A 22605-nucleotide genomic window follows, 5' to 3' on the forward strand; every position below is an offset into this window, starting at 1 on the left:
AGCTGGAGCGGCTGCAGGAGCTGGAGCTGGAGTAGCTGCAGGAGCTGGAGCTGGAGCGGCTGCAGGAGCTGGAGCGGCTGCAGGAGCTGGAGCTGGAGTAGCTGCAGGAGCTGGAACTGGAGCGGCTGCAGGAGCTGCAGCTGGAGTAGCTGCAGGAGCTGGAACTGGAGCGGCTGCAGGAGCTGGAGCTGGAGTAGCTGCAGGAGCTGGAACTGGAGCGGCTGCAGGAGCTGCAGCTGGAGCGGCTGCAGGAGCTGGAGCTAGGTTGCTAATAACATCAATTGCAGCTCGATAGGCACAAGCCAGACCCCAGCACGCTACAGTGATTTGTGTCACTTTGGAACTGCCAGAGTCATGACACCTTTTTTTCAAGCATTCTGCCAGCTTTTTAGGATTTTGCAGTTGTTCAGGGGTGAATGTCCAAAACACTGGAGGTGACCACTGCTCTAGAAACCTGCCCATATCCTCCCACACTCCCTGCCACTCGCAACTATCCCGCCTCAAGACAGATCTCCGGATGAGATTCCTAAGTAGTTGTTTAACCCTCCACAAAATCTGAAGCGCATTCAGGAGACATAACAACAAGAGCAGGCTGGTCTGAGTATCCCAAGGATATTCAACATCTCGGAGAACCACCGTAACTAACTCGGGGGATAAGAGGGTGGTGGTGAAGGAGAAAGGGAGAGTGAACAGGTAGGGAAACATGTCTTCCCCTGTCCCCTTCACAGATTGGCTCCCTAACGAAAACAGGCAATAGGTGTAATTGCTAATAGTTTCCGAGATATGGGTTCCAAAGTATAGAGTCGACGTCAGTGCTGAGTACAAATACCAGGTTAAAGTCGTGACCAGATATTTCATCATTTCATAAGCCATTGTTACACCGCACAGTACCATAACAATCTTAAACCAGGGCCCGGAAAGGATAAACAGTGCAACAGGGAGCACATACAGAAAGTAACGCACCATAAAACTCAATTTGGAATACAGGTACAGCAGACTGGAGATTAAGGCAATCAACATCGTGACTAGCAACTATTAAGCAGGTCCAATACTTATACCAATTTTAGTTTAACACACTCTGGTCAGATTTGTCGATATCTCAACCCTTCGGGCCCCACGTTGGGCGCCAAAAAGACTGTTGTGGTTTAACCCGGCTGGCAGCTAAACACCACACAGCCGTTCGCTCACCCTCCCCCCTCCCTCTCTGGGATGGGGGGAGAGAAACGGGAAAGTGAAGCCTGTGAGTTGAGATAAAGACGGTTTATTAAGACAGGAAAATAATAATAACAATAATAATAATAATAGTGATAATGGTAATAGTATTAACAATAATAATGTGTAAGAAAACAAGTGATGCACAATGCAATTGCTCACCACCCGCTGACCGATGCCCAGCCTATTCCCGAGCAGCCGGCCCCCCCACCCCGGCCAGCCACCCCTATATATTGTTTAGCATGACGTCAGATGGTATGGAATACCCCTTTGGCCAGTTTGGGTCAGCTGTCCTGGGTCTGTCCCCTCCCAGCTCCTGCTGCACCCCCAGCCTGCTCGCTGGCAGGACAGAGCAAGAAGCCGAAAAGTCCTTGGCCTGGTGTAAACACTGCTCTGCAACAATTAAAACATCAGCATGTTATCAGCGCTCTTCTCATCCTAATCCAAAACATAGCACCCTACCAGCTACTATGAGCTACTTAACTCTGTCCTAACTGGAACCAGGACACTGAAGCAAGTCTGTAGTAGTCATAATATTTTTCAGTTGCCAGATGGTCTGCTCTCCTGGTCTGCATCTCAGAATAACTAAATGCTTGTATTTTTTAATGTATCATTTTAGGGTAGTAAATGAATATGTAAAATCACTAAAAAGAGAAGCCCTGAGATTCAAACACAAACCTACCAAATTCAGTGACATTTCTGCCATTGACTTCTGTAGTGCTATATTTTTATCACTGTGGTACAACAGAGGTGAATATATTTCTGTTCAATTTTGATGATGACTTTTCAAGACAGATAGATTGCTTCCTTGTATTATTGCTTCAATATACAATCTTTAGGATATGAGAGTGGTGCAAGGAAGCATTTAAGGACATTAAACAATGACATGTTAAGAGTGGTAAAGTCTAAATCTTTGTTGGACTATTATTTTGAGTGACATTTGATAATGCATGTATTTTTTATTTCTTTTGCACCTATAAAAAGACATTCTGCTTTCCTCTTATTGACAGGTTAGTACAGACTCAATCTGCAATTGTTAGCCTGTAAAAAGCAGGTGCTATTAAAGCTTACTGAAACATGTTTCATTTCAGATGTTTTTTTAGTAACTTGGAAGTGAGTTCTTGTAACCAGTTCAGCTGACAAAATATGATGTTTTGGATATGGTTTATGTGTTTTCACCTAATTTTAAGGTCCCTGAAGAACACTGCAATGAAAATAAATGCGCAGGTTTCACAGATGTTCAACAGTAAGGCAGAGATGCCTCTGAAAACTGCTTGATGTAGTTGGTGTCTGTCTACCTTGGGAACCTAAATTTAAAAGCCAAGGCTTCCTTTTTTATAAGATGTCAAAACCACATCCACAGACTATAAGATACTAGAAGCATAAAAAATTCACTAAATTCCTAGAGTTATGTATGAGAAAGTTAGGTACCTATATTAGATAGATGGGATCTTTCTTCAGGTGTGCATCTTTGGAAAAATGATTCACAAGCTCTGGCCCATTTCCTCTTCTGAAGTTACTAACAGTAACCACAAAATGTGTGAGAATTTATGGTGGTAAATTACTATTTGGCTTAGTTAGTGCCCAAACCCATCTGCCTGTGATGTTATTTCACTGACTTAAATGAATGCAGCTTTCCCCTGCATTGTACGTTATGCAGAGAATATGTAAAATTACTAGATCAGAAAGGTCTTACCAATTATCCATGTAGTTAACTGGAGCTGTCCATGTACAAACTGACTGCATATGACATATCAAAACACAAAGATCTCCATCAGATTAAAGCTGTTCGTACAACAACCATTACACCTGGCAAGCATTAGAAAAACATGTACCTCTGACACTAAACTCATTCAAAACAATGAGCTACAAACTCCAGCAGGACTAGAACCTGGTCTAATCAATTATGCAATGAACTCTTGTTATATTAACCTATTTATTATATTTTTTTAGCTAATAAGATGGTGTTAGACAACTACTGTCCACATTTGTTGTTGTGCTACACTGATATCATCTGTTTTGTCATGCTGATGTAGCATTCAAGATGAGCTGAAAAGTGACTCAGTAGTATATTTATAGAGAATTCTGTGGCTAACTTTGCTCTAAATTGGGCATGTAATGAATGCATTACTGCAAAGCAGGGAAATAAAACCTATTATAGGCTAGAAATGAATCATTGCAATGGCAAATCATTTTCTAAGCTGCAGTATTTTCTCTGTTATTGCTTTGCTTTAAACCTTGGTGAAAAGCAATTACTTTATTCTTTCTCTTTACTTTTATTACTGGTGATTCTTATGCTAATTTTCCCCTCTATATTTGATTTGATTTTGAAAAGCTTTTTGGAATTTAATATTAAATTGAATTGGTGATAGTGCCCTGCCATCTTCACCTCCTACCTTTCTTCTCCCCATCCCCCACTATGAGATCTGAAGAATTCTTTAGAAAAACAGAGCAAACTGAGCTACCACATTTTAAATTGTTTCTTGTTCTAGATAAATGAGATGTCACTGTCCCCAGAACTTCAGAAAAATAAAAGTAATTTAATTTCTTTGCAATTCTTTTTCAGTTCAATGTTAAGCTTGTTATTAATGTAGTACTTTGAAACAAGAAACGAAAACATTGTATTTGAAAAAAATTACCTATATGAATTTTCTCCCCTTAAAGAATAGCACATCTCCTGTATTTAACCAAAAATGTTCACTCGTGGAATCTTTGCTGTTCTATATCAGCTGCTTACATCTGTATAAAACATACTTACAAGCTTTTTTTTTTTCTTGAAGTTAGAAAACAGAATGCACTACTTTTCAGAATCATCAAGAATCCCTTCAAGTAACCAAAAAATAGAATCTGAAGTCAGACAACTTACAATTCTAGCCACAAGCCAAGAGGTACATTTCCAACCATTCATTTTTATTTTGTACTTAACCACAGAATAATTATTATTTTTATTACCAAGTTACTAATAGGGCAAAGAACTACTAATTTACTTCATTCATTACTTATAGCATGGCATGCACTGAAGGATTCATATGGGTTAGGACTTGGTAAAGGGTTAAAACCCCTGACACTGAAAGGTAGTGTTAATATTTCAATGCTATGGTCTTATATTATTTTTTCATTTGTATTCAGTGAATTCAGATTAAAAGTCAACGAATAGGATTAAATTTCAAGGTTTAAGAACATGTGATTTTGATCAGTACAACCTTTCAAAGTCTATTCCAAGAATGCACTTAAATTAATAAGAAATTGTGAGTAATAATATGCTATTGCTTTTACCTTTAAAAAAATAATTAAAATATTTATTTCACTTTTCTTAAATTAGTCTACCTTTATCATGATCATTCTAAATATTCTGTGAGTGAAATGTTCAGTCTATGGAAAGCCAAATTAGACCCACACCACTATGCTAAACTGAACTCTCCTATTTGACCCAGATTATCAAGCCCTACATTTCCACTTGAATGAAGAGCATAAATTTAGGACAGAGTTCTCCAAAATCCCCTGTGTTGCAAGAGGGAAAGAGACTCTCTAGGTGCATATCTAGAAAATCATCTGTACTGTGATGTATGTTAGTTATAGTTAGGTGAAATTTAACCTCAGCTTCTTTAAAACAAATAAATTAATATTTTGCTGGTATAATTATACTTGATTACATGGATATCTTTCAGATTCAAGAGAGAAAAATATAAAATGCCTCCTTCTAATTACTGGATTTTTGTTTTAGAAAGGAAATGTACTGTATATAAAATAATGCTGGAAAGTATATGATTTAAATACAGATAGAATATTATTTTATTTCAAAACACAAAATTAGCCTTTAGTAAACTTTTAGGTAAGATATGACTAAATCCAGAACAGCAGAAACATCTAAAAGGTATTATTTACTTATTTAAAGCCTTAGCACTCAGGTAGCATCAGACAATACTTGCTATTTACATATACAATTAACAATACTATTTTATGTATTCATTTTGGTACAATACACTGAAAGCACTGAAAACTGCAAAGTCACGATTTTCAAGATTGTTCAATCAATCTGAATTGCCAAGCAGACCATGGCACACTGGCTCTGAATTGCCCGTGCATCTACATTTTTTAAGTGTTGAGAAGAAAATAACATCACTTGCAAAACACAGGACAGAGTCCTGCATACAGTAAGGGACTTTTATTTTGTGAGTCAGTAGCCAAATTATTTCTTAAGAACACTACTGCAGTAACAGCCATTCACCCTGAAGCTGCTATAAACCAATAAAAGTCAGTATGTTTATTTCTCTAGGTATTAACAACTAGGCCTGGTAATATTTTTGTTAATGGTAATAAAGTTTATAGAATACATATTTTTAAATAATCCCCTCTAAAATACTGATTAAATAACCTGATATTTCATTACATAATTCTGTGCTCTAATTTTTTTCCTCATATACTTATGATTTTGATTGACTAGTCTTGATTATTTTGGTGCAGCATTCACTATTCAGTAAGTCAACAGGAGCTCATGTAATAACAGTATTGACAAGTGTTCAAAAATATTTGAGAACATAGGTTGCAAAAAAGTCACTAGAAAATATTGCAAGGAGACCAAACAGCATGAGTTACAACATAAAAGTTAACAGAATGAATTTGAAATATAACAAGATCAATGACAACATTATGGTAGAAGAAGGGTAAATGCAACTCATGATGAAATTATGCTTGGGCCATATCACAGCTAAGTTGTCATTTAATTCTGGTTTTCAGACACATTATCTATTTGATTCCTAACAAAACACACATCTACGCCATTGACTTGACATAACTTCTCCTGGATATGAGTGACTATTGTCACTCATACTGTTGACTATTGTCAAAAAGAAATAGGAGAGCATTTAGTGTTTTTTTTTTTTTAATTATTATTATTATTATTTTATTTTTTCTTCCTATTGTTAATAAAATTGCAGAATTGGGAGAGATGCCAGCAGTTAACACATTTCCATTCTTTCCTTGCCTTTATGAGAGACAATTTACAGCTCCAGCATGGGGATTTTTGACAAGCAAGCTTCTGGAAGAGTAAGAGATGCCCACGATGCAAAAGAGATGCCAAACTGTATCTATCACCAGTGATCTTGCATATATAGAGAGAATGCCTAGTAGACAGCTAATCGAAGTGCATTCTGATCTGCTGCATTTTCTATGTATCTTTCACCTCACTTTTACAGTTGATCACAGATTCAAGATTATGCCAACTTGCTGTTAAAAACTAGCTATACGTAAAAAACTAGTTTGGCAAGAAAGACTATTTAAGCCTGCAAGTGTGATGAAGAACAGTGCTGCTACAAAGGCATTTGCATATTTTCTGAAAAGTCTTTCCAATGCAATTGCTTTCCCAGATGAAGTCTGCATATATCTTCAATGACTGCAAGGAATAATTTCCTTACTTCAGGAAGTTCAAATGACAAAGAACCAGAATTTGAAATGACAGTTTTCCTAATGTTGGGTCAAACATAGCGGAAATATTTTCTAAAATCCATAAAATGTTACAAGGAAATAATGAAATAATTTTTGAAACAATTAATGAAACAATCTTTTATGCAAGCACATATAAAAATGTCCTGAAAACATGAATTTGGAGATGGATCCTTGTTTTTCTGCCCTTTCCTGAACTCACTGGCCTGGGACATCATGTACCATTTATGTTTGTAATGTTAGCAAATGCTGAGCTTTCATTCAATTTATTTTGAAAAAAAAAATAGGACAAAAGACTTTCAAAATTCTTGCATAGGCTTCAGGCAATTGTACGTGCTTTGTTTCAGAACAGACAGAGCAGGCTATCTAGAAAATCATGATTGTCTCCTGGTCACAAAGAAGACAGTGCCACATCTTTTCATTCTTATTCTGATGGAGCTTAGATGAACTAAAAAAAACATTAAACATTAGACATTAAAAACAAAAAAAAAAGCTGGTAAAATAATTTATCTAAAAGAGCATTAGCTTCATTTTTTTATGATTTGAAAACTCAGAAAATATAGCTATGGCTTAGGCAATCACCATGGTGAAAAAACAGAAATGCATTTAAAAATCAGAGAGAATTTCTTTTGTTTATATTAACAGAAATTTCTTTAAAACCAAACTGTTTGTACAGATTAAATAAAAACCAATGTGACTGGCAACGAGCCATGGGATGAATGATTTAAAATAGATATCCATTCTGGCCCCTGATTTACTAAAACTGGAAGCTAAACCCTAACGTTCCTAGTAACAGCTTATTTTCATAAAAACTCTGCAGCACTAATAACATGATTATATTCTAGTAAAAGGCTATATTTATTGCATAATCCAGCTAATTAAAACTACAGTTTTCTATAGAACAGTTTTGTTAAATGTATGTATTTATCTCTAAGTAATGTTAGAAACTTGTTTAAATGCTTATAAGGGTACCCCTTTTAAAAATAAATTCTGTACCACCATGTGCATTTCAGAGCAGGAGTTCCATGTTGATTTAGGTGAGATATTTCAACCAACACTGACAGAAATTCACAGATGTTGGGATGTGCTCCTGAAATACTGTCCAGGTATACTTCCAATAATTGTACATAACACACTGTGGTTTGGGTGGACCTACGTAAAACAGGACAGAAATAATGACATAAAGACTGAAATAACTAAAGTATAGCAAAACCACCCTTTTAATACCCCAAATTTAGCTTTGTTCTTAAAAGTTGAAGGAATACGGGTAGTTTTTTTATTAAAATTTTTGAATGCTAAACCAGCCTTCTCAGGATGTTTTCCAAGAGTTTGAATAGAAACAGTACATTAATTCTTATATGTAGATTCAACACTGGATAAACATTTGCAATGCATGCTCTCTTAAAGATTCATCAGACCTTGGTTAGCATTTGTCATTGTGCTAGGTAGCACAGGGTCTTTATCTTATTTATGGCTGTCTTGCAAAAGAAGCAACACAGCTTTTGAATGGATAACATTTACGTTAACCATAAAACAAAAAGTGAACAGGCAGATGTGTATGATGATAAGAGGTTTCAGGAAAGCCATGTGACTAGTTTCTGGGAAGCAACCTGGGCAATAGACCAGTTCAAGAAGGCTGATGATCACATGTAACTGATTCCTCAACAAATAACCTTTAGAAGAAATCCTCAAAAGGGGGAAGACTGAAGTAGTCAGTGCCTTCATGATTTGGGGCCAATTTCAAAGTTAGGGATTTTTATCTATTAGCTGTTGGGCTTTTTCCACTTGGTTGTTTTTGTTTTGTGCCTTCTTCATTAGCATTCACTATCTGTATTTTTTTTTTTAATGAAGTTTACTTGCTTCTTAATAGATCACAGCTGGAATAGGTGAAGTAAATTTCAGTTACTGCATTTAAGGGTGAAAATAGTATTTAGCTTTTGGTGTTTGTTGGGAGGATTTGCTGTTATTTTTTTAGACCAATGGAGATACTGATGCTGAATAAGATCAGAAGAAACTACAGATCTCTTCTTATTAGCTTTATTTTTCTTATTTTGACTAAAATTAGAAGCATTAAAACTGCAGCTAACTTTCTGAGATGACACCACCACATATGGTTTAGGCGATCTTTGTGACATAAAACCAGAGACTTCTATTTTTTCAGAGTTGTTCTAAGCAGCTGGATGTTGTAACTGAATGGTTTTATTTTGGTACATAGCATTTGAGTTACGTTCAAAGTCTAAAGAGCCATTATTAACATTCATTCTGAAGAAGCAATTATTCCACCATATATGGGTGAGCAGATTGTAGAACAAGGTCCTTTCCAATTTGATTGCACATGATAGACTGCGATTATGTTTTGTTCAGCAAGGCATTTGATCATGCATTAATAAGAATTCCTGCTTGTTTGTGGATCCTAATTAAGACTGCAGTCTTAATTGTCTTCTAAACTTTAGAGGAACTTCACTTGTAAGAAATAAGAAGCATTTCCAGCAGTGTAGAATTATATTTAGACTCAATTTGTATTTTATTGCTAGTTGTGTCCCTATTAAGATATATGGGATTAGAAGTGCATATCTCCTATTAAGACTGTCTGCAGCACAGAATCCTCTCTCTCTCTGTTTCTCTCCCTCCCTCTCTTTTTGTCTTTCTCCATCTAAAATCAAAGAGTCCCCAATAATTAAAAGGTAGAGGTGAAAAAGTTTTGATTTGATGTATCAGCAGTGTAAGTCGGTGAACCTTCACTTTGTTATATTTCACTTTAATTATTACACTAAAAAAAAAAAAAAGCACTTCATAGAAAAAGCTTTCTGAAAAGACTCAAGACATTTTATAAAAGTCTATTTGAACAGTTTTTCTGAATGACTAGGAGAATACTTAGAATCTTAGGGGTAATTAATTGTTAACTACTGGTCATTAAAATAGATTTATAAAAGTTACATAATATGTACATGTGCAATTTTTGAATATACGACATTATTCAACCTTGCACATTTCAGCATGGCACATGGAATAACTAATTTCCAACTTGCTTTGCCTTGTAATTTGTCATTGTTCTAGAAAATTGTAAAATCATTTCAGTCTGTTATCCTGACTTGATATTCTGTTTCAGAAGGTGATTTAAGTGAGAGTTAAGCACTAGTGCTGTGGTCCTTCGAGGAGGAATGTATTTAATGCATATAGACCTACTGAAACCATATTACTGAAGATACACACAAGCAGGTAAGGAGTTAATATGTAAAATATGAATAGCCTTACAGTTTATTTCTATCAACAAAATATAGACTATCCTTTTGAAGCTTTTCAGTTATAAATAGTAGTTCTGACACGAAGGATAATTTAGACTAGGCATTATGCACTCTCCTTTTTTTTTTTTTCTTTTTGACTTTAAGTCTTTGAATGCAAGGGGCTGTACAAGTAGAGCAGAGAGAGATTACAGGAGAAATTTTCAAAGGCAAGAAGAATTCTTAAGGACATACAGCCTATTCTAAATCAGTGAGAGCTGGACACCTAATTAGCATGGGTACTTTGAAAATCTCCCTCTAATTCTCTTTTATGCAAGTCCCCTGCTAAAGAACTAGTGCAGAACTAGAAGTCTAATTGGGAAACACTATGCTGGCTGTGACTGGGAAACAGAGGTGAGGAAATGGAATAACTGCATATTTAAAGACAAAAACTGCATCTCAGAAATGTGTATTGCACTTGGTGGCTGAAATCAAAACCAAAACCTTTACCAACATGCAAACACTTAATTCAGTCTTTGTCTCATTGAATTTCAAGATTTGGACCTGAAGATATTCTTTAGAAATGAATGTCCTCTTTTTCAGCAATGTAATTTGTTTTATTGCATATCTTTTTGATGTTATCACTTGAATAAAATGATATGAAGTCATTTATATCTATGTTTAAAGAGGAATAGGGAAGATCACTATATATATATAACAGTTACAAAGAAGCAGATGATCGTTGCCTTCCTGCCATTCTCCCTACTCTCTCAAGTTTCAAACAAGACCAAGGTATTACTGATAAGAAAGAAAATTATTTGTTGAAGGCTCATCAACTCTAATATCTTCTGGAAACGAAAATGCACATCTCGGCATAATAGAACAAGTTGAACATTCCTATTATAGCTGAGATGCCATATTCAGCAAGATCAATGTTCATATTAAGATGCTTGTTAATGAAACACCTAGACATATGGCTAATTTATTCATCTTAACTTCTGCAGGCTAGCTACTGTGACTGTCATAAAATATATAGTTGCCCAATTTATCCAGCTAGATTAAAATCGTGAGCTCATATTACATCAATGACAGCTTTATACCTTCACTTCTGGTCTGCACAGCAAAGATACAAAATGCAACTTTGCTAACCCTCTTATTTAATTAAAGGAAAAAGAAAAAATAAGTGGAGCTATTATAAGACTATCAATTCTACTTGACTTACAAAACTTTGAAGATATGTCAAATTCAGTGTTAAACACATTAGTACTTGGTATACTGTGGAAAGAATAGAACTGGCTGACTGGCATCCTAATGGACAGATTAATCTATGTGAACTCCCCTGTTGAATATGCATTGCTCAGCCCTCCATAAAACTTTATTTTTCATAGTATAAGACATCTAAGCATTTTTTATAATTAAAAGTATTTTTAATAACCTCTTCCTCAGCTCAAAGGACCTACAGTCAAAATGTCAGTTTTAATCTTCTTTTGGTAGAATGCAGCTTCTTAGAATAGATTCTACCTGCACTGATACAGTACCAAATTTGTTTCTGTTAAAGAGGTAGGAAGATTGTACTGAAAGCAAAAATGACTACGCTGTTTTTTGTTATGGGTCTTTAGTTTGTCTCTGATATCTGATTTATAGCTTCAGCAAACATATGTGTGCCAGTAATGAACACAGAGTAATCACAACCCAGAGAAGGCTTGAGAAAATGATTATCTATAGGCTGTGAAGAAAGCCCATTAAAACCTTAAATCAGTGACACAAGGATATTAACTAAATATTTCAAGGGAGTATCTTGCTGTAACACCTCTCAGAACATTTTTTCCAGATGTTCCTTCAATGTCCTAGCCTAGCTGTATTTGGTCATTATTTCTACCTCAGCATTCTCTTTCAGATACTCTTTTCTGCTCTAAGCAGTTGTGTATTGCTAAACGGTTCCTATGGTCTGTCCTGTAGGTAATGGCTTGTCAGAGGTATGAAACCCATCACTGTATAGAAGCAAAATATTGCTAATTGACGTTGCTTTTGTAGAATTAGACAGATCTGGGACATGGATATAAGTAAATAAAGAATTTTGCTGAAACTCAGAGTGGCATTAACCCCTGTCAATGCTAGAAATTAGAGCTTTGTGGCTCTGGAACACTACCACATATTCTATTTACCCAATCCCTCTGATTGTTGGTGTTTCTCAAAGTAGTTTCCCAGTCATGGAAATGTCCACCTGCTCCAGAGTCAGGAATACTGGAACTAAAAAAGATTAAAGGCTTTCAAGATTCTGGCTTCAAAGGAAAGTGTGTGGATAAGAATGTCATCATTTAGGGATAAACTGCCCAGAATGACAGATTTTGGGAGCACCCAGTCCTCTCAGTGACTTTCGTATTCTTGTCAGTCTTTCTGCCAACAGCAGCAGTGTAACTGATGAGAATATGAATGAAGCTGCAGGGTCTGCTTCATTTCATGTTTTGGTGCTTTTGAAATGAAATTCTGTCTGCTTTCAGTTAATAGGAATTTTGAAACTGTGATTCTGAAGAGATCTAGACCCAAATCAAAATTAGGAAAAATCCAAATTTTCTGTCAACCAGTAATCCTTTTTTTTTTTTTTTTTGTCAGCTTTAATATTCACATCAAAAAGAAGAATAAATTTTCATTTCATCCTGCCATAGGCAAAGTTGCAAGTTTACAAGTCATGATCACGTCTGCATTCTAAGCAGAACAGAGTTTATCAGTAACAACAAGAAATCACCTTGAGAAGCAGAATAAAATAAAGTAATATCTGCTCCTAAAATATGAGCTCTCCACATAAACTTCTTTGTAACATTTCACATTTTAGGGTAAATAATTTGTCTGCTCATCTTGAATTATGGTAATCTTGACTTTTGCTCTTCTTAAGTAAGAGTGATAAACACAGAAATAACATTCTTAAACCTTGGAATGTGTATTCTAACACCCCCCCCAATTTCTTGTTCATGGTCATTATTTCCAGTCTTATTATTATTATTATTATTTTCATATTTATTTTATAAACTAAGTGCTCTTTAATGGCAGTTTAATTTCTTGAACTGTAGCACCCAGCTTTTATCTGGCCAAATGCCAGCAGACATGTAAATGTTCTGAATTTGAGCTACATATTAATTCAATACTGGTATTGAATTTCTTTCATCCTTTTGCCCTCATCTCTTAAATCAAATGTCAATTATCAGGTCTCCACAGACCATCAAACAGATTTCTCAGGCCAGTTTTTCTAGCTCACCTTGTTGAACAAGAATAATTTATTTAGTAACAGAAATAGAATTATAAATAAAAGCACAAATTTCACTATTTTAAATAAAACACTTCCATTGTGTATTGTATCAAAATCAGTAAAAATGTCACTAATAAATAAATCTTAATAAATGCCAAACCAAAGAAATGGAAGTTAAATGTTACTAAGTGTAAGTAGTGTCACAAGCTCCTCTGTCTTATTATTATTTCTGTAAATAGATATAAATCCCTATCCTCTGCACCACCACAAGCAGACAAAGTTAGGGCAAGCTCAGTGTAAAATGTAGAGTAACTTCAGGCAGTAGGCTCAGAGAAAAGCAGACAGCTTTCTTTCCCTGTCCTTTGGGAAATGGGGAACTGACTACCTTAGCCTGAACAGTCCTCTTGCAGATACCTTTCTTACTGGCATCCTCCTACAAATATAATTCTTACCTGTATTGTCCTACAGATATCTTACAGATAGCCTTGTGTGCTGAGTGGAGCTGCTCCTACTGGAGAAACAGAGATTGCCGAGGTATGTGCATGAGGATTTTTCCACTGGCAGTAACCACAATACCCAAAATCAACATTCCCTAACCCAGAAGCATCAGGACCAGTAAATTCAGCTTTCAAAAGCCATTTCTTTAAGACAGCCCCTAGCCTGTATTCTTTCTTCTTTACGTTACCTTGTACTACCACGAAATGGCTGAGACGGATTGAGGTGGATTCAAGCAAACTTCTACAGCACAACCAGGTTTCTCACTAAAACTACATTCTCCCTTTGTGTGTTTATCTGTGTAAGGGAAATACTTCAGGAGAGAATCCTTTTATTACTATCCACGCAGTATCACAGAACCTGCACTGTAATTTGGGAAATTTTATCCCACATTTCTCTGTATATATGGAACACTGCTAACAGTATTCGTATTGGTATCAGGAGATACCAGTTAGTACTGGTATCACCATATATTATCATACAGGTACATATTTAGCTTCAGAGACTTCTCATCTTGTCCAACCTATGTAGATTATTACCAGATCACCAACAGTTATATGCCCAACTTCAGAAATGCCTCCTCAATAAATTTCAAAATTCGACTCTCTGAACGATTAAATGCTACATCTTTAATTCAAAGAACATGAACATGGTATTTTTATCCTATGTTTCCAGGACCGACACTGCTCCCAGGGTATGGAGATTAGTTAGGCTTCGCCTACAGGTCAACACTCACCCTGCCCAAAGAACAGTACCAGTGGCAAACAGCTGGTCTGAGTCACAGCCTGTGACTTCTCCTGTGGGGAGATTGAACTCTGCCTCACTCCCCACTCAGAGCTTCAGTCACAGTAGAGTACTTCAGGGAACTTAAAAAAAATGACTTTGAAAAAAATACCAAAGAATGAAAGGTGTCTAAAACGTAGGATTTGATAATCTGTTATGTATGCCGTGGGATTTTTATTTATTGCATCAACCATTTTGCTTGCAGAGACACAGGCAGCTGATTATCTTTAAAAGGAATCACGCTGTCCTACTTGTAGCAGGTTGAGTTTCATCATAAAAAAATCCATTTTCTCATGTTGCCTCAAGCATAAATTGCCAATGCCATCTTAAATAAAATAATTACAGATGGATAAACTGTACAGCATTTAGTTTCTGTAAGCTGCACAAACCTGATACTCTAGAGATTTGTTAAGAAGGTGGTGCTGATGCAAGTCCTTCAAGTTGGATTTAAAATTATTTGTGCTGAATATTCTTTTCTATTAAATACAATATTTTTTCCTATTACCAGTTTGGTGTTTTACAGAGTTATCATGCCACATAAGAAGAAACTTTTATGATTTCCCTTATTTTTCTGAAAGTGTATCCTTGTCCTACTGAAATCAATGCCAAAAGTCAAACTGACATTAGAACCCTCGGTAAGCAGATCTCTAAGTGGAATTAATATGATTAGTAATCAGTATAATAATTTTATCAACCCAGTAAATCAGTAATTTCTCCAATTATGTTAATCTGGTATGTGGCTGAAATATTACCTTACTCCACACTGGAAATACTTCCTTGAAAGTTTTAACTTATTTAATAGATATTATTTCATTGATTCCCCCTCCTTTTCCTCTGAAGCTCTTTATCAAAGTGTTCATTGAGTCCTTCTGTCATAGCAGCCTCGCTGTGTGTATATAACTTCTTCTCAAATACCACTAATTATGGATAAGATAAACTATTATTTAGATACAGCATATACAAGATGGATTTTTTTTCTTTTGAAAAGGAAACAAGTGCAATATTTCAGTGCATCAATAGAGGATTTCGTAGGAAGCAAATATAAATAAAAACAATACTTCCAAAATAGGAAACTTACAACTGAACTACTTAGAAAAAAAAGAAAACACATTTTTGAAACAAAGTTATCACAACTGCATTTTATGTATACTTTAAACTTTTGGTGTATTTTGTCTTTATAGTAAAGAAAAGAAATTCAATATACAATTCCAGTTTTATTACCTTTGTACTATTCCCATCAAATAAATCTATGTGAAGATCTTTCTCTGCTTTTTTAAAAGATCATTCTTGAAATGAAACTTTCTTTTCATTTCAGTGCAACATATCCTGTTTTAATAAAGAATTTTTTCTCCCCATTGAGAGTATTTTGACAAAGGAATAAGATTGCTTTTGTTTGCCATTTAATTTACCACTGGATCAATAGACTTAGACGTAAGTACTCTTCGTATTAAAACTCTCAAATTCTAGGGGAAATGGAGGTTAAATTGTAAACAAAATATTTCATTGGCATTGATCTCAAAAGCAGACTGACAGTATTGCTAAAAAATCATCAGCTTCCGTATATAAATCTCATCAAACTGACAAGAGATGGATTTGGTTATTTTGCTTTGAAAGGGTCATTCCTTTAAAGCTGTAAGAGTTTATCAATTTTAAAAAAATTAAATGAACCATATTTTCCTTTAGTTCCTGTCACAACTCTTTTTTGTGATTATCCAGGGTTGCTCAGGTTATGTGAGTGACTGATTATTTTGCTCTCTATTTTAGGGAACCTCAGATTTACAGAATTTATGACCCATGCTAGATCATTATGTATGATCAATATATTATAAAGAATACAGGTAACGTGGACTTACTTAATTTAATGTGATACACTGCCAGGATTTACAGATGCTAATATTGCCTCAAGAGTATGAAAAAATGCACAGATAACATTCTCCTTTAGGCAATATCCACCAAAATTAAAGTCACAGCTTCTTTCTTTAAATGAACAAGTGCAAATTTTTATGTACATGGTAGCTAACAAAAATGTCTTCTTTACCCAATGTTTTCCCTTTTCCCTTACTCCAAGAAAAATATGAGTAGACTAGTTGCTTAGATAACACTGGTTGCTCTGTTTCAATCCTTAATTGCAGATGCTTTTTAATGAAAAGAAAAAGGAACACTTTGTCAATATACAAACCTTATAAACTTCTGCATGGAATCTCTGCTAAAAGACTACCTTTCTCTGAAAAGCACTTTTCAAAGGGTCATTATTTGGACTCTCACACCCTCAAAACCTTAAAACTGTGGTTCTATCTTAACTCTGCTGATATCCTTATCAATGGATCAAACTGACACCCAGACACAGAAGATCAATACTTCTCCAATGCTGATGTGAAAGCTCTCCAGGAAAAACTTAGAATTCTCTCCATGGTGTCTAGTGCCCAGAAGGCATAAATTCCTCCCTAGTACTGATCTTTCTGCAGCTTTGACAGCCAGAATAAAGGCAAGAATCTGTGTCATGCTAGGAGTCAGTAACGATGGTGGGATGATAACAAAGATCCAGTTTTTTGTTCGGATGTGGTACAGCCTTCAGGCTGCTGCTCATATCATAGATAGACTCCTACAGTGCAGTTTTCTTGGAGCTCACAGGGCTAAGAAAATGTTTGGTGATAGTGTGTCTCTAAGTATGAAGAGAAAGCAAGCCTGAACACCACAATAATGAAAAGAAAGCTAATGAAGTTAAATATAAACATTGCTTTTTAAACTTCTTTCATCTGTTCCCGTGCATGTAAAGTTAGTGTATTTCTTACCCTTGCAACTTAACTACACTATCAAAAAAGAAGCAGCAAATAAAAATTGAAGTAAAAATCGTAACATTTCAGCCTATGACTGTATACAAAAAGGTATATATAAAGCTTTACAATTAGGGAATTTAACAATTAACTTTGTTTTAGTTAAGTATCTAATCCAACAGAGTATTGTCAGTTTATGGAATTTACCATGTTCATTGACCCACAATAATTGTATTCAGAGATCAGTTAGAACTGTTTATCAGGAGTAGAGTTTACAAGTATAAGAGAATTTGTGTTGTCACCTAGCTGTCACCTACCTAAACCTAGCTTCAGGATAGGTAATGGATTAAAACTGTTTACAGCTATAAAACAGCAGCATGAATGCCACATTCCCAATGTAATGACATGATCTTGTCCAAAGAACAGGAGAAAATATTCTCATTTAAAGCCTCACATTTGTCTTCCATTAAACTATAATACAGACTAGATTTGGAGAGTTGCCTCTGGACTGCAGTACTAATTTGGGGAAAGCAAGACGCTGCTATATAGCATATCAACTACACTTGATTCTCATTAAACAGAGTTTCTTTAGTAAGTACGCAGAAAAGGTTTTGATTTATTAATATTTTTTTGAAGTGAAAGAACCACCTGTTAGTTGTTACTAGCATTGTTCTGGCTAGTATTTTGAGATGTTTATTCATCAGTAACATGAAGATAGGTCTTGACTATTTTAAGAATGTTCTTCCTACCCTGAACTCAGGTACCAATGGTATGGCAATGCTAGGGAGCAGGCCCTCTTTTCTAAGTGTTTATGACAAGCAAGATTCTCAATCAAAAGCTCTTTCTAAATACCATGATTTAAAATTTAGAATTATTAAAACCAGGTCTTTTATTCACTGAACTTATTCACTGAGCTCTTCCACCACATTGTGGAAACTCTGATATCCCAACAGAGGTTAAAATCCACTAAAAAATGAGGTCCAGGAAGCAACGTTTTCAGACACAGATATGTTAGAAAAACCCTACTGAACTATATGTACATCCACCAGTAAATGAAGAGCAACTTTTCATTCAGCTACAGTGTGCAGTGTTAACTGATAATTTTATTTTTTGCCAGGTTATTGGATTTTTTGATACAGGGTACTGCATTTCTCTCCTGCATCCCTGTCAAGAGCATAAGTGAATAAGTTTAGCTACAGTGTCACTTGTGCAGTGACAAACAGGAAGATGCAAGATCTACACAGCAGCATCTACATTTTACAGACAAATAGGAAGTGAGGGTACAGAGGGAATATAGAATAAACCTGGGAAAGCCAGTTATGGTGGCTGTATCTGTTGCTCACAGAATCTACTCTCTCCTTCAGTGGTGCCTTGGTTATAAATTTAAAGGTGTGAGAGCATAAAAACCTGAATAATCACTTGACTTGTACAGTTCAGCCTCACTGTTGTCCAGCACTTGGAGAGCTCAGGTTTCATCCACGTATGATGTGATGAAACTTGCTGATCTTGCAGCAACAGGGAACCAACACCAGATGTCACAGTCACAGCTTTATGAACTGCTTTAAAGAAGTTCATGCCCTACTTTCTATACTTTCAGCAAAATTGCTCCCTTTGTGTCACTTCTTTGTGATATACTTGGAGAACAGCCTGTGACACAGAAGGCCTTGGTCTTAAATCATCATGTTAAGATATGTTCTAGAAGGTTAGAACATGAGAAAGAGAGCAAGGAAGTGAATGGCATGTATACTCTCCCTCTGACATTTGCTCCAGTTCACAGACTGGTAGGAGAGGGTAGCAGCTTTGTCCAAGGAGTTTCTGACTTCAGACACATTTACCATAGTACTTTCCTTCTTTCATTTCCAGGTAGAGACAGTACAATTTTACTTATGGAGAATTTCAGACTTAATTTTGAAGACCATTGTTTTGACCACAATGTTCTCATGACTGTAGATACGTATGCTTTTGTGCAGTATAGCTGATGGGCAAATGTGGCTTGTTAACCTAAGTAGTTTCTCCTGATGCATCAGAAAATAGAAGCAGACAGAACCTCCCCTTCCCCTCTTGGTTTGCAATACTCAGGTAGCTCTTGGCTAGGTTACAGTCCTCCCTGTTTACCAACAGGTGTCAGAATCAAGCTTCTTTCTCATTAGACTTTAGGACTTGCACCAGAATAGTTATGTGAGCAAACTGTTATCTGACAATATTGAAAATGTGAGCAAAGACCAATAAAGCCTACACTGCTGGTTTACTTTACAAAGGAATTTAATGTTGCTATAGCAGTTCAGAGCAACCATAGTGGCATTGCTTCCGTGGTTGCCTTTACAAGATGAACTAACAAAATGTAAGAGAGATATACGAAAATGTTTGCTTTTTCTGAAACTGTTTATCACTGACATTCTGATCTTAAAATTATTATTCAAGCAAAACTTCTCTTAAGGTATTTTGTATTTCTTCACATACTCTTAGTATCATTTTCATTTTTCAATATCTTTGAAACAGCTTCAAACCTGCACTGCTACCATTTTAGCCAGTACTAGTGAGTTTTTGGTTTATAAAAATTCCACTGTAGCTGTTCAAACTGTCCTTTACTTAAACAGAAATGAAAAGTGTTATGCTATAGAGTAGTTTTGGTTACAATTTTGCTTTATTTTTATGCACTAGCACATTTTACAGGAATTCAGTCTAATAAAAGCCAGCTCAGTTAAAAGTTCTTTACCAGCAATTTAATTTGCTTTCATACTGTATTTATAATTTTATAGCCCCCCCCCTTTTTTTTGTTTCAGATCCCTAATAGCCATTCTAAGCATTTTTGTGTCAATATTTCAAAGATTCCTGTATTCTAAAAGCTACCAATGCAGCTGATGTTTTATAGCACGTTAGCAACTTATCAAGTTTTGATAAGTATTTCCAGTAGTCTACTCCTATCACTCCACACGTAATTATCTGCCTGAGGCCACCATTCAGAACCTTACTATTTTAATGCATAGATCAGCGAGACATTTTTCCTTCTTGCCTGATTTTTTTTTTTAATTGGATTCTAATTTTTTTGCTTAGTCATCCAAGAACAGTATATTATTAATAGTCATTTTGAACAGCAAGTAAAAAATTACAACATTGGTATATTTGCTAAATATTATTTCAGCTGCAAACATACCAAAGTGGCTCAGTGCAGGTAAAACTTGTAAGTACTGAGAAAAATGACAGACATAAATTTTATAAAATTATATTATCTGAAATTACTGGATCAAAACAGACAAAAAAGATTTTTTTTTTTTCTAAGGTATTTCTGTCAAATATTTTTGTTCAGGAGCTGCATACTTGCAAGTCCCATTCACCCAGTAATAAAGCTTCACTAGGGTTTCAAAACTGATAATAACTGTCAATTTTCAATAGTTCTGTGTTCAATAAATGGGGGGAAAAAAAGCTGTTCTGGATTTCAGTTAAGACAAAATAATTATTAGAATGGAAAATGACAGCTTTCAGAACTAATAATCCTGAGTAATTAGAACTACTGATTATTCAAAGTGATAAACTGTACATAAAGGACAAAATCAAAACCTATGTAAGCGGGCCCAATTTGTATAGAAACTTAGATAGCTTAATGATGATGGAAGACAAAGCCTTGGAATAAATATATTAATGCTATTTAGGCAAAAAGAGAAAATTTCTTAACAACATCTGACATTGCCAGAAGTTATTGATAGTATGAAGTTGTCTTTTTGAACGTAAATAGAAACATACTTTAAATTTCAAAATTACCAATCCTGGGTACAGGGATACAGAGTGTTTATTTTCACTGAGTTATTTATGTTGTGTTTGGTTAAGAGAATGCATAACTAGAGTGGTGCAACTTTGCTTCTAGTGACCTAAGGAATGGAATTGTGACACTGGCATAACTGTAACTTCTTGAACATTCAATCGTTTGAAAAGATTTTCTGACCTAAGACTTACCCAATCAGAGTAGAGAAACAGTAAGACCTAGTTGACCACTTAAATAATAGAAATAGCTAAGTGCAAAACAAGTCACATGGAATATTTTTTGATAAACATAAAACTGGTAAAAAAAAAAAAAAGTTTTTTCATGGATAATTCATTAACACCAATCAATCATCCCATAAATTCTCCACTGCAAAATAGTCCATAAAGGTCTTGTAAGAAGGGACAATAAACAAAGCCATGAACAAAACGTCCAGTGAACGTGTATTGCAAGCAATAAAATAAGAAGGAGGCTCATGCTTGGCACTGTAAGTGGCAAAAAGAAACATCAGCCTCCTTTCTCTTGGACAAAAGACCAGCAAAACATATACAAGACTTATCAGGTTTTATGCATCTCCTTGGTACTTTTTAAAATCATGTGTTTAGATACATGTTGATTTTGAAGATACATTGTGAGTGCTCCAGTGAATGTTTTAAATATATTAAAGATAGGTCAATGAAATACACATTTTAATGGAATGCTATGGTTGCATATAAAGCATTAGCAGAATGCTTACTAAACTGATTTCAACTAGTGCTCTCACCACAACAGCATAACAATGGTAAAATTTATGAAAGATGTTGTTGACATGTTGGAAAATTGTATTTCAGTATTGGAAATACAATACTCAAATGATTTTGAAATACAGAAGCATTTTAATTAGCAGGCAAGCATAAAATTTGGATGAATTTATTTGCTGTTGGAACTGATTCAATATTGTTAGGACATTAAAATAAAGTACAGAAAGTATACAGTTCATACAAGGATCAAGTTTGTTTGAATAAAAGCTATGTATTAACAAGGAACTGTCATACCCTTCAAACCCTCAAATGGCTCCTTCAGATTCAAAGTGCAAAAACAACTCAAAAGACAGAAGGTAATGTAAAATAGAGACAAATCTGTATTATAACAAAATGAGAAGTAATCCAGGTAAGACCTCCTACTTCCCCCTATTGAATTTAGAGGAGTTTCCCAGTGAAGCTACTGTGATTATAACATACAGGCTCATCCACCACCACCCAGAGGGCAATCTCATACTAAAGATGGAAGCTCATATTGATTGGAAAATGCTAACACCCAAAAACAAACAAACAAACAAACAAACAAAAAACCCTCTGTATTGCTGTGATGCATTTATTAAAAATAAGAAAACCTGTTTTCTTCTCAGTAAATCTTAGGTCATTATAAGAAATTTATGACATTCCAGAAAAAGAAGCCTTTATAAAGTCTAAGGCCAATCTACCTGAGTAAATGTATGATGATTGGTATTTTAGAACTGGTTTAGGAATGACAGATTTAAACTTTTAAACCTTATATATACATATATATATTTAAAAAATGAGATGATTAAGTTGTCAATATAAACTACATTCTCTGTGCTCTTGAGCATTCTAAAAAGACAACACAGGTTTTGTTCATATATAAATACATCTGTAGCCAAAGAGGCACATAAGCTAC

At 35.2% G+C, this 22605-nt stretch overlaps 1 long non-coding RNA gene across 4 annotated transcripts in view; it reads left to right on the plus strand.

Moving 5' to 3' along the window:
• Positions 1-15640, plus strand: part of LOC310898507 — a 36670-nt gene extending 21030 nt beyond the window's left edge. For 2 of the 4 annotated variants that reach the window (XR_014583348.1, XR_014583351.1), the window contains 5 exons: positions 3993-4100; positions 6208-8946; positions 9764-9873; positions 13588-13653; positions 14290-15640. This is a non-coding gene — a long non-coding RNA (uncharacterized lncRNA). The remainder of the gene's footprint in view (positions 1-3992; positions 4101-6207; positions 8947-9763; positions 9874-13587; positions 13654-14289) is intronic. The other 2 variants (XR_014583350.1, XR_014583349.1) reach the window with 2 other exon arrangements.
• Positions 15641-22605: the final 6965 nt, after the last annotated feature.

This window comes from Anser anser, assembly GCF_964211835.1.
Source record: "Anser anser genome assembly, chromosome: 4".
Taxonomy (NCBI): Eukaryota; Metazoa; Chordata; class Aves; order Anseriformes; family Anatidae; genus Anser; species Anser anser.